Raw genomic sequence first — 12,321 nt, forward strand, 5'->3', positions numbered from 1 at the left:
TATTTCACAAGATAGGTGAGAACTTTCACCATCTGGTGGACGTAGTCATCCTCTTGGCACCATGGATGTTTAGCACACGTCATGTCTGTAGCCCAGTTGTCAACACATTTCATTATTTAAAAATAAACCAAATATTTCTCCTAATGATGGCCCTGGATGTTAAGTAAGGGGATTGCAATAGTCACTAGGGCACCATATATTTCTGTACAAAATGTCATAATAATCAATATAAAAGCTTGTATTTTATTCTACACCAAAGTGGTGGACTTACATGATTTAATCAGGTGAACATTAAATCAATTTATGTGAAAAAAGTTGTGAATGGGCGCACATTTTAAACAGAAGCTATATGACCAATATGCAGTGTACAACGAATACTATTGCTACTTTATTGCTAATACAACTTTGCTTTACACCACTATTGGTATAATGTGATTTAAATCTATGATGTTAATGACAAAGCAATGGCTGCAAAAGAATCATTAAGTAAACTACAAATGGTTTACACGTGAAATGAAAGCATTCATACAGTAGTATTACATGTACAATTCATGAATCAGAAGCCATAAATAAAAGATTCATACGCAGCATTAAGTCAAAGGTTTAAAAGCTATCTTTATGAATAATATGTTCGATGCACAGTGAAAAGTACTCTACGATTGTTGAATTGTACATACTGTACATGTGTAACTTCCATAACTGCAGTTTTGTCTAGAGTAATCACAAAGACAGCCACATACTGTACGATGGATATAAAGATGTCGTTTATCATCTGCATAAAGCTCGTCCCAAACTGACAAAGGAGATCAATGAGAAAAGTAGAGCGACCTACCAGCCTGGGACACGTTAATGATACCGCATCATAGATAATAATATAAACACTTCTTTATATATGTAAATGCTCTCAGGGGGAAGCAGAGGGAAGCGATGAGGATATACCGCTTAGCTGCTAATCGGCACCACAGGGCTCAAATATACCTCTTCTTTGGTTTTCAAATAGTTTTCAAATTAAATGAGCCCCTGGAGGTGCTCCTCATGCTGCCTTTTTGGTATGTGAGACAGTGGAGGGTAACCTTCTTAAAAAAAAGTCCAGCCCTCACATCAAAACACGCTATGGGCTGAAATCCAAGCGTTGCAAGAGAGAGAAATGCTAAGCAGGTATACGAGAGACAGGAACTCAAACGAAAAGCAGAGATCCTCAAGAGGGGGTCTATTTTATCTGCCTTTAAAACATCTAGGCTAACTTTCAAATCGTCAATGTGATCGCTCCCACTACTATATATATATATATATATATATATATATATATATATATATATATATATATATATATATATATATATATATATATACACATCACTTACACAGAACAATGCTGGTCTGTTCGCTTGGGGCGTAAATACAGAATATGTTTGGTAACTGTCATTTTATTTGTGTCAATTTATGCTGCTGTGCACAGATTAGATTTTCATTTTAGACATAAAGAAGTTAACAGTATTTAGAAGGCAGTTAAAGTGCCCCAGACTCTATGTTTGTCCCTGATATATTTAGTGTGGTGTAGGATCACTGGCTGCTGTAGAACGGTGGTTTCCAGCAGGATCACTCACTCAATGAATATGAAGACAGATTAAAAATGAAAAACAGAATTTTAACCAACCTCCAAAGTTAATTGGGTTCTTCCTTGGCCTTCCATAAAGTTTTATGAAAGTCACGCCAGTAGTTTCTCCGTAATGTTGCTTCCAACCTGACAAACAAGTAATGAATGATTCAACATTATGGCAAAAAAGCTTATTTGCTTCTCTCTGAGAGTTGGTGTGAGCATGGGGGCTCTCATATGTCTGTACAGGCTTATGTTCTAGCAGGAGCAATTAGCAAGATAGATAGATACTTTATTGATCCCAAATTGGAAAATGTGCTTAGCTTAGCTAGCCAGGCTCTGTCTAAAGATAACACAATCCACCAGCACTTCTACAGCTCACTAATAAAGACATGTGGAACCCTATATAAAAACTATTTGTAGTTTGAGCAGGGAAAAAATTGAAAGATAATCCTGAAAATGAGCAGTTTATCAATCCAGCAAGACTCCAAAAAGTCATAGCTTGTTTTTTACAAAAGAACACAGCACAACCTAATACTTTTGATGTAAACATTTTCAAAAAGGTACAGTAAGCTTAAAGGGTGCAGTTTTTTAACTATGGAGAGGGCCAGGCAAGCAGTTTCCCCTTGTCTCAAGTCTTAATGCTAACTTACTGCTAAAGCTTTGTGCAACACTTAGACTTGGACAAAAATCTAAAAAAGTCTAACCTGCTTGAAAAGAGAACATTTCAATAGATGTCAACACACTGCTTCGCCCACATTGAACACAATGCTCGAAAAGTTTACAAAACTATCCTAACAACTCGCAGCTGACATTGTTTAATGCACAGTCACTCTGAGCTGGGAGGTTTGCGCCTCATAAGAGTCTTAAGACAGAGGGATTTCCGTGAAAGCCTCAATCTCTCAGCACCAGCTGTCCAAAGCTGTCCTTTTGGAAAAAATCTCATTGGGCAAAATGGAAGCAACTCATGTGTGAATCCCTTGGAATGAAGATTTATATTCGCAGGTCGCTCTCCTCTTTCTCATCATGTCATGTGTAATTGGCTCTTTATGTGTTCTTTTCTTAAGTGTTCTAGTGTCTACAGTATGTCACTGCCTAGAAGATATGAACTGTCAAAAATTACTCTGGCTAATAATAATTTATATCAATGTTTAAACCCATCAAATGAGCTGCTGTCGGGTGGGTGAAGGAAAGAAATAGATAAACACTGCACTTAAATCATGTCTTTAAGACCATTATCCAAATAGTAAATTAAGAACATTAGAACATTTTAGCTATAATGCTCTTCATGTAGCTGCTAAGAAAAAACACATATTTAACTAAAACAATGAACAGCATAAGGCAGATTTCACAAAAAACACTTTTTTCCCTCAGTCTGTCCACCTGACACCAGAGATTCACAAATGCACTACAGAGCACTGAGAAAACAGAGGAGTGTCTGTAAAATAAACAAACACACTTTATTAGAGCGAGGTCTTTGATGCACAGAGGCAAGGGTCCTCTGAAGCAAATGATCAATTCCACACACACACACACACACACACACACACACACACACACACACACACACACACACACACACACACACACACACACACACACACACACACACACACACACACACACACACACACACACACACACACACACACACACACACACACACACACACACACACACACACACACACACACACACACACACACACACACACACACACACACACACACACACACACACACACACACACACACACACACACACACACACACACACACACACACACACACACACACACACACACACACACACACACACACACACACACACACACACACACACACACACACACACACACACACACACTTTTCAAGCCTCCAGCCAGCTGTCAGAGCTCCCACCACGGAGAACAAAAAGCAGGCAGCACTTTGTTTCTGACGCTCAGCGGTGGGGGGCCGGCCTCTGCCCACCACACATTGGCGGTCAATGTGTGCGTGTTTCTGCATCCATTGCTTTGTGATGGTGAGTGGATATATGCTAATAAAGCTGAGGTTGATTTCTCCTCAAACTGGAGCAAAAAATAAATGCAGTAAAGGGAAATCTTTTGAGTTGACTGTCTCACACACACAGCAACGGTTCAAGCTTTACTTTGGGGATTCATAGGACCGGGCCTTTTGGGTGAATCCATTCAATATCACACTTACTTTGGAGTAAGACATTTCCATTAACTGTGTAGTACACCACTGAGAATCACTCAGTTGCATAGCAAGGTAAAGTCCAACCTACACTGAAATCAAGAGGTCTTCAGTGCTGCACAGATTTCAGTTCATTTTCCACCAGGAGCATTTAGCATTAAAATATAGCCTGTGATCTACTCTTGTACTGTACTCCACCCATGTCTTACTGATTTATTCTTAGAAAACCATCATCATTATTTCCCATTTATTGGGAAAAATTGTTTTCAATTGATCTCGTATTATGAACATTATAAATTGTCTTGATGATTCACTCTTTGAAGACTTACCTATTGCTACTGTATGGCTACCAAATATGACTGAAAATAATAAGTTGTTTGAGGTTGATACACACATCAGCCTTAAAGTGATGGTCCTTCATGCCTCCCTCGCTGGCAGCTGAAGGTTAACACGTGACTGGAATGCATCGAGGCATTTTAAATATTTCAACATGTTTGCTGAACCGGGGCAGTGGGACAGCAAATGGGACCGTTCACCAGCTTCCCTTTTCCAGGGAATGCAGTTGTGTTAAAAAATGTTCAATAAAACACATAACCATCGATCAAATATATAAGATAATCCGGCTTTACAGACAGAAACCTTTCATTCCGATGGCAAACATCAGTGAAGTATAAACAACGCAAGCATTAACAATTAAGGGACATTGAAGGATTTCGCTTTACAATTCTTTAAATCACACAGTGAACCTAAGGAGGTATTTATTCTCATGTGCTGTTCTGCTCGGCACTTTGATCAACCTCACCTCAATGTAGAAAACCCCCTGACAGAAACACATTTTACAACTTCCTTAAATCTGGGCCATTCTTGCAGGGGAGGAAAACCATTATAGACTTTGTTTCTCAACCTGTGAGGTTTTGCTGAACGAACAAGCTGAACAAATCCATCAAGGTTAAACCATGATATATTCAATGTATCTCTATATTTCCAGATGTCTTTTACAAATGAATTGTGTTGAATAAGCTGCTGAGACAATTACATAATTTGCACACAAAAAACCCAATGTCAGCAACATTCATAGCAACAGGGCGTATATTTAGCGCCTGCTTGTCCTATGACATAGCCTTGCCTGACACCCAATCTCGACACCAAAAGCCTCGACGGAAACTCAAAAAGATCCTAGAAATAACTGTCTCAAGTGACAAAAGACTAAGCGCCATTACTCAAAGATGGGTGACCTACTGTATATTACTGTCAATACAATGTTCAGCATCGTCAAACGCATCCTAATGACACTTAGCCATAATATCTATGAATCTGAATAAGGGTAGGATCTATAATGTGAAACTTGATCAGGCTGAAAGGTATTTGAAAACAGGGACTTTTACATGTTACACTCAATGTTAGCCCCATAACACAAAAACTCATTAAATCTACAGCATAATTCAACATTAATGTATTTTCTCCTCTGGCTATCACGTTTAGAGATGACGTTATATGAGCTTAGCTGTCAGAGTTTATCTTTATTTATCTTCCTTATTGCATCAGTCCGCCTTGACACTCATCAGTCAAAAATGTTCCATTACATTCTGGTCATTTCTCTACATGCTGTTGCAAGGCCGGGCAGATATACCCCTTGTTTACTTAGTTTATATATTCAGCTGCACTCAGCCTACTCTGTGAGTCATCCTCTGACATAGTATGTTGACCTTTACTTATATTTAAGAACAGACAGACATGGGCACTCCAAACCTACATGCTGAACAGTGTCTTCGAAGCAAGAAGTGGCTTTATGTATGGAATTATAATGGCTACCGATGGCACTGATTTGGAATTTAATTATCTGTCTTTGTGATAACATTTCGCCAAGCACTACCAAAGGATTTATGATTCCTCTTTCACAGTGATTGTGTGTTTGAAGGTGTTACATTTACAGTGCATACAGGTTGCTCACTGACTTTCAAATTCATCATTTATAACACATAAAGAGATTTATCTTCAGTCTTTCATTTAATGTCTACCAAAGTCTATCAGCCTAATTATTATTATTTTATAGAAAAAGGAGATCATATAATTTATAACACATTTTGAAATCTCAAGATAAATAGATGCTTTGAGAAATGACTATGAACTAGGGCTTTAATGATTCTTACAAATAATACTTACACATCACAATTTATTCAAATTTTTAAAAGAGAAAAAAACATGTGCCTTGCATTTTAATTAAAAGTTAAAATGAACGTTAAAAGGGGGATACTCTCTAATAATATGAGCAGAGGAATTCCTGAATAGACCTTTAAAAGTTGGAAATGAAAGTGTAGTCTATTGTTTGGTATAGTGCGCCAATGTTATAATATAACAACATTTTGGGACAATGTTTTGTTGTTGTTTGTAATATTTTCTGTAGTGGCAATTGTTTTGAGTTATACATTGTCTTGTGGTCATGTTAGAAAAGTCAAATCACATTTGAAAAAAAAGCACTAAATTAAGTGCATTTTTAAATGAAATGGGCCGTCATGTAAGACTTTGCACACTTCATTAAATTGTGGTGAACGTGCGATCCATATAAGGTTACATTTCATAAATGCATTACAAATTATACCCAACACTTGGCCTCACAATAATTAATTTAGGAAGGCATGATACACTCATATCTAATGTAGCATTAAACTGTGTTATTATACAAGTGAGCAACAGAGGCGGTACATGGCGATGCAGTAGAAACCCAGCAGACTGTGGAGAAGCTTTTTTCTGCTCTGCAGTGGTTGAGGCAACACAAAGGCACAACATATTTCTATCTATATATCAATTACCAAACATTGTGATTCATGTGAACTGAAAATAGTTTACTAGACACACGTGCCAATTATGCCAAATGTATCACACTTAAAGTGAGTGTTTTGCAGTGTAAGCTATTTAATCACGTATCATATCAGCTAGACCTAAAGTAGAAACATATCACCATCACAATAGTTTTGACTGATGAGAATAACCAATTCAAATTTTTGCAATAGGGTTTTATTTTTCATGTTGTTTTAAAAGCACAACATCTTTAATTTGATTTGAAACATACAAGTTATTTTTTTTCCCCCATTCCTCTAGTTCTGTATGCCCACTTTTTTTAAATCAGGGCCCCTTTAGCAGGTATATGGTGGGTAATAATACTTCAAAAGTAAACTCATTTAAATTCTGGGAGAGGACCAGAGGTATCTCCAAATGATTCGACAACACAGTAATTACAGAATATATGTAGAAACAGGCTGTTTATGTCTAGGTGTATGTCCCATTCATCCTGCTTTGCCTGGAGAAAGAATCTTGTAGGAAGAACATCAGCAGGCTAGTCAACACTATATCCTTGTCTGTTTGTACCTAGCAGCCATCTTGTGGTAAAATAGAGTTACTACACCATTAATGGTTGGTGCACATTATGGCAGACAATGAATTACAAAGATTCATTAAAGTCTTCAATTTCCTGCTCAATTATTTCCAGGGTGATGAGGTGCTGAATAATTTCCTGCATACTTTATACTGAATGCAAAGAGACAAATTATTTTTAAAGTGTTTAACAAGAGAGACACGAACTCTCTTTCTTCTTGCTGTGTCATAATCACTCTGACAGTTACCATTGCCCTGAACATAAAGACCCTTTTGTTCTCGCAACATAACACCGACCAATAAGATGCAGGTTTGAGGCGAGCTGGAATGTTTATCTTTCAGTTGCAGGGCGGGAAAATCTGCATATATATCAACTGTAATATGTCATGCCTGTTGCTCCTGCAATCCGATGCAAATAAGCCACTTGCATAAAGCCGAGTAGCTGAAACGTAATGCATGCGCTGTAAGCCCCACAGTGTAATGTTCCTCCATTTCCCTAATGATGTCAAAGACATACTGGCAGCGTGCTCTGAGAAGGACTATTAGGTTTGAAAAACGCCATTCAAGGAAGAAAAAATGGTTTAGGGCTCATTTGACATACATGTTGGTGTATTTCAAAACCAAATGAGGATTTACTACCATGCCCACACTCATTTGTTACAGTTGTCATGGATACCCTGTCAAATTCATGAGCGGTTCACAGTGCTGGAATATGACATGATGATTGATTTGCACACACTGCTAATCATGCCTTCTCCCAGACTGTCCAACTCTAGTAAATGTACCGTGTTGTGCTGATTATGCTAATTGTTCTGTCACAGTACTGAGAACAACAGCAACCAATGACAAGTTACTCATTCTTGGCAGGAGCTCATCTTTCAAACGTATGCTTTGGTAGGGACTGCATTCTGAATCAGTGCTGACTTAACAGACCTAAACTACCCAAACACTAATTATCAAATAATATGAAATAACGAAGCACCACAAAAAAACTATGACATTTGGCACATTTTCTCAAGATTATTTTGGTTAGGCACATTTTCCATAATCAACATTTCCCTTGCAAGTCTTCTTTGTGGATTGGATTTAGAAAAAGTCAGAAACTCATCTTTTATTTGCAGTCATGTTCCAGGACATCTGACTAATGACAGTTTAGTCAGACACAATTGTCACTCCTTTTCGCTCTATTTTGGTTTCACTGAGAAAAATATATTTTGCTCAAAATGTGCTAAATACTGCACTACATTCACAACATTGATGCTAATTTTGCCTGTCTGCAGTTTGATGCTCGGCAGGTAAGAAATGCCGCTGGTACCAGAGTTCTTTAAAGTGGTACGTGCATCAAAACAGTAAAACCCAGGGGGGGCTGCAGAGTAGGGTGAAACTTCTCTGTGGGTTCATCACCAGCTGCAGCCCCCGTCACATTATACATTTCTGTAATAAATAGGGTTAAGTGCAGATTTAAATAAATAATGCACCACTCATTTTGAACCAGAAGCTTGTGCATGGTGGTTTGGAAGACATTCAGAGGCAAACTACACGTAATACAGTGCAACAGATCAGTATCCATGGTGATGGATGTTTCCTCTGAATGGTGAATGAGTTCCTTTTTATTTATACTCTTCCAGTAAAGTGGTCAAAAGCTTTCTAAGATGTAAACAATGTGTCTTTCTGTAACAAACAGTTGGTTTTAAAGTTACTCTGTGTTGCCTTTTAGCCTTATGTATGTGTGCTGAATAAGCGTACAGTTGCCTTTTTGCTTCCCACACCAATCTGTCACTTAAATATCATTTGGCCAGCATATTTTTCAACAGTCGGATGTTGACGTCTCTGACATTGTTACAGTGCATACCGCAACAAAGCATGGAACGTTATGTTCTACCATTTCTCTAGTAAACATACCCTATGTCTCATGGTGTCAGTGATGCCTTATAGCAACAAACCCTCATAAACATGTCATTCTTCGCACAACCACCACTGATGAAGTGCTAAGTATTGCATGTGTAACTATATAAAGCTTTGACTGCAGGTGACAACTATAACACACCTTTAAAATGATCCGATATATACTGTAATGCCAATAAATGTACTTACAGTTTGTGAATGTGAAGCGTCTTATCCAGATTAGCAGGCCAGCGGGATAGGGAGAGAAGAGTAGTTGCTGCTCACTCCGCTCCATCTCTTGATTGAATTTCCATTGTGGTGCAATTGTATCACCAGGTAGTCTAACTACAGGAGGGAGAAGACACGGGTCACCACACTCGATAGGGTTCCACTTTCTTTGCAGCCTGAGGGGGCTCTATCAGCAGCCGCACACTGACAGGCTGCGCACAAAAGCTCTCTAAACTCCCCAAAGAGAGACACGCTTAGTGATCCTTGTGCAGGAGCCGTTCACACACAGTTAGACACCACAACTCACAAAGTGTTCCTACTTCATAACATTTATTATGTAGAGAATGCAATTTATATTACAAATATAAGTTACCTTTTTCTTAAAACAGTCCAAAATGTTTCCTTTGGCGGTCGGGGAGGAGAAATTCTCATGATGGATCCGTCCACTGTGATGTGCTGAATGAAGGACACCGGATAGCCACTGTTAACTTGAGTGGGATGAATAATTCAGGAAGGCCAGAGAACAGTGTCACATGAAGCCTGATCTTCATGCCTTTACAGCAGTCAGGTTACACTGAGCGACACAATTTTCCTGCAATTGACCTCACGAGAAATTCATAAACACATTTTTCATTATTGTTATCAAAAGAACATCTTCATGTTTTGAAGTATTAGTTGAAGGGTATACATATGTATGTTTTCCTTTTGTTTTTGACAAATTATTAATTATTTCTAAATGAAATCATCTTTTTCTACATGGAACCTTATGTTTTCTTATTTTTGTTCCATTTCATATTGTCCTTCAGTTGGGGGCTTTTTACTGTGGCATTTTGACATCTCTGCTCATATTTCCTAATAATTATTCTATAGATTTAATGCAGTCTTATGTGTGTGCAAAAATAAATGTTCTTCATGCACTAGGTAGGTGCTAACATGCTTCATGGGAACACTGCATTCTCATTAGCACTAATGAGGACTCCAAAACAGAACCATGCTGAAGTTAAATAGCACTTGGGACTATAAAAGCATTAAAATAATCTGGATCTTGAAATGAAGACACTTAATCTGACAGCAGTTGGTCCGCTGTCAAATTCCAGAATCCAATTTACTGACAGTGTTTACTCATTTTGTTTGCCCTGTAATCCCTGTAATGTAATAAATGCTACACACAAATACATCTGAAACAAATGTAGTTTGGGTGAACCTCTGAAATAGCTATTTAAGCATGTGGACCCTCTGAGCTCGGCTTATTTTCCAAGCCCTCTTCATGATTTAATAGTTATTGGAACAATTCTTTCATTTGACATGAGACTAAAAGAAAGAAACGAGTTACAGTACAGGCATTACAAAGTCTACACATTATCACCTGCATAACAGTGTAGCAGGGCTACCATAGTGTTTCATTGCAAGTTACAGCATTAGCTATTACTCAGAGATATACAAAACATATTTAATATAACCCTATAAAGATAGATCTAAAAATCCCATTAACATAAAGCTTTGAACTACATACATAACAATATAAACATCTAACACTCGCCAGTGTAAAGTGTACACCTCTGTAATATTTAAATGCTTTCTTAAACAGCACATTAATATACCAATTTAATTAAGCTATAACTACATACAGGAGCCCAAATGAAAACATTGTGTGAAGGAATTAAACCTAAATCCTGGAGACTTGCCTTTAAGACTTAATTCAGGTAAAAGTAACATCTACTCCTTTGGTGCAGCGACCGACCACTAACCTGCCTGCAAGACTATACTCAGGGGACATAAATAGAGATGTTGCGGAATATATCATCGTGTTAAAGTTCAACAGAAGTGTTCAACACGAAATGAAATTATCTCTTTGACACTCGTCAGATAAATCTCAGCTAAAGGAGTTGACATCGTTTTTTTTGTTTTGTTTTACCATGAAATACTAACCTGTAAAATACATGGTTCAGCAGCAATGAAGACAGTTCTGAGGAGTGGGCGGAAGTTTCCCCCTGGACCATCCGGGTCGAAAATGGACCCATTTCCAACAAGTTCCACCTTGGTGGTGCCTACAATTATAAACATAGACATACAAAAACAAAAAATGACATGATTGTCACCTGCATTGGTATAGATAAGCACCTGAAATCAATGAAAATACCTGATCAATAGTTTTCAAATTTGATAAACACAAAAAGTTGTTGCACAATGTAGGGTGTACCACATCTGGATGACTATGAAAAACTTGATAGCACGTCTCTGTTCAAACACAATGTTAGCTGTTTCTGTTTACCTTGCCTTGGTTTGTGGTTGGACTAAAATTGTTGGTGTAACTGAAACTGAATGAAGGCTTTTTTTTCAGAATGAGCTCTTTAGCGTCATCTACTGCTCTTTTTGAGATGCACAGGCAGCCTTCATGATGCATATCCAACCTCCTCATATCAACATAACAAATCACACATGTGGAAATGTGATACCTAACTGAGAAGTGACTATTTGTTTTGTGTGGCTATTGTTTATGCTGGCTCACTGTCAGGGTTTACTGTGACACTTGAATAGAACATAGCCATTATTAGTAGATAGTATTCTGGGGAAGAATATGTGTGCCGTGTGCACTTTCTATGTCTAAATAAAGACACTATAATTCTGAGCATACCCAAATGCAGCATTCACTTCACTCCTTCATGCCCAGTAACAAGAACACTAAAGTAAATCACATTGAAAATGAGGGAAGAACATCATTCTCTCCTCTGATCTCAGTAGACTCAGAACCAGCCATAAACCCACCCACACTTTTGGCTCTGTTGGAAATAAACACGAAAAGAGATTTCTTTTTTTAAATCAGTTTTGGGCCTGCAGCACATGTGTAGCCTAGTTTACCACTGTGGCCACAAGATGGCAGTGTGTGCTTCAGGGATTCATTATGAACCTTGAACCCCCGAGAAATCATGTATTGAGGACTGGATGTTAAATATTTTATTTCCACAAAAAAAGCTCTCCTGTTGCATTGTGCTGTAACCTAGCAGAGACCCCTTACTTCTGGCTGATCTGACTCACATAACCCAG

The sequence above is a fragment of the Trematomus bernacchii genome, unplaced genomic scaffold (assembly GCF_902827165.1).
Source record: "Trematomus bernacchii unplaced genomic scaffold, fTreBer1.1, whole genome shotgun sequence".
NCBI lineage: Eukaryota > Metazoa > Chordata > Actinopteri > Perciformes > Nototheniidae > Trematomus > Trematomus bernacchii.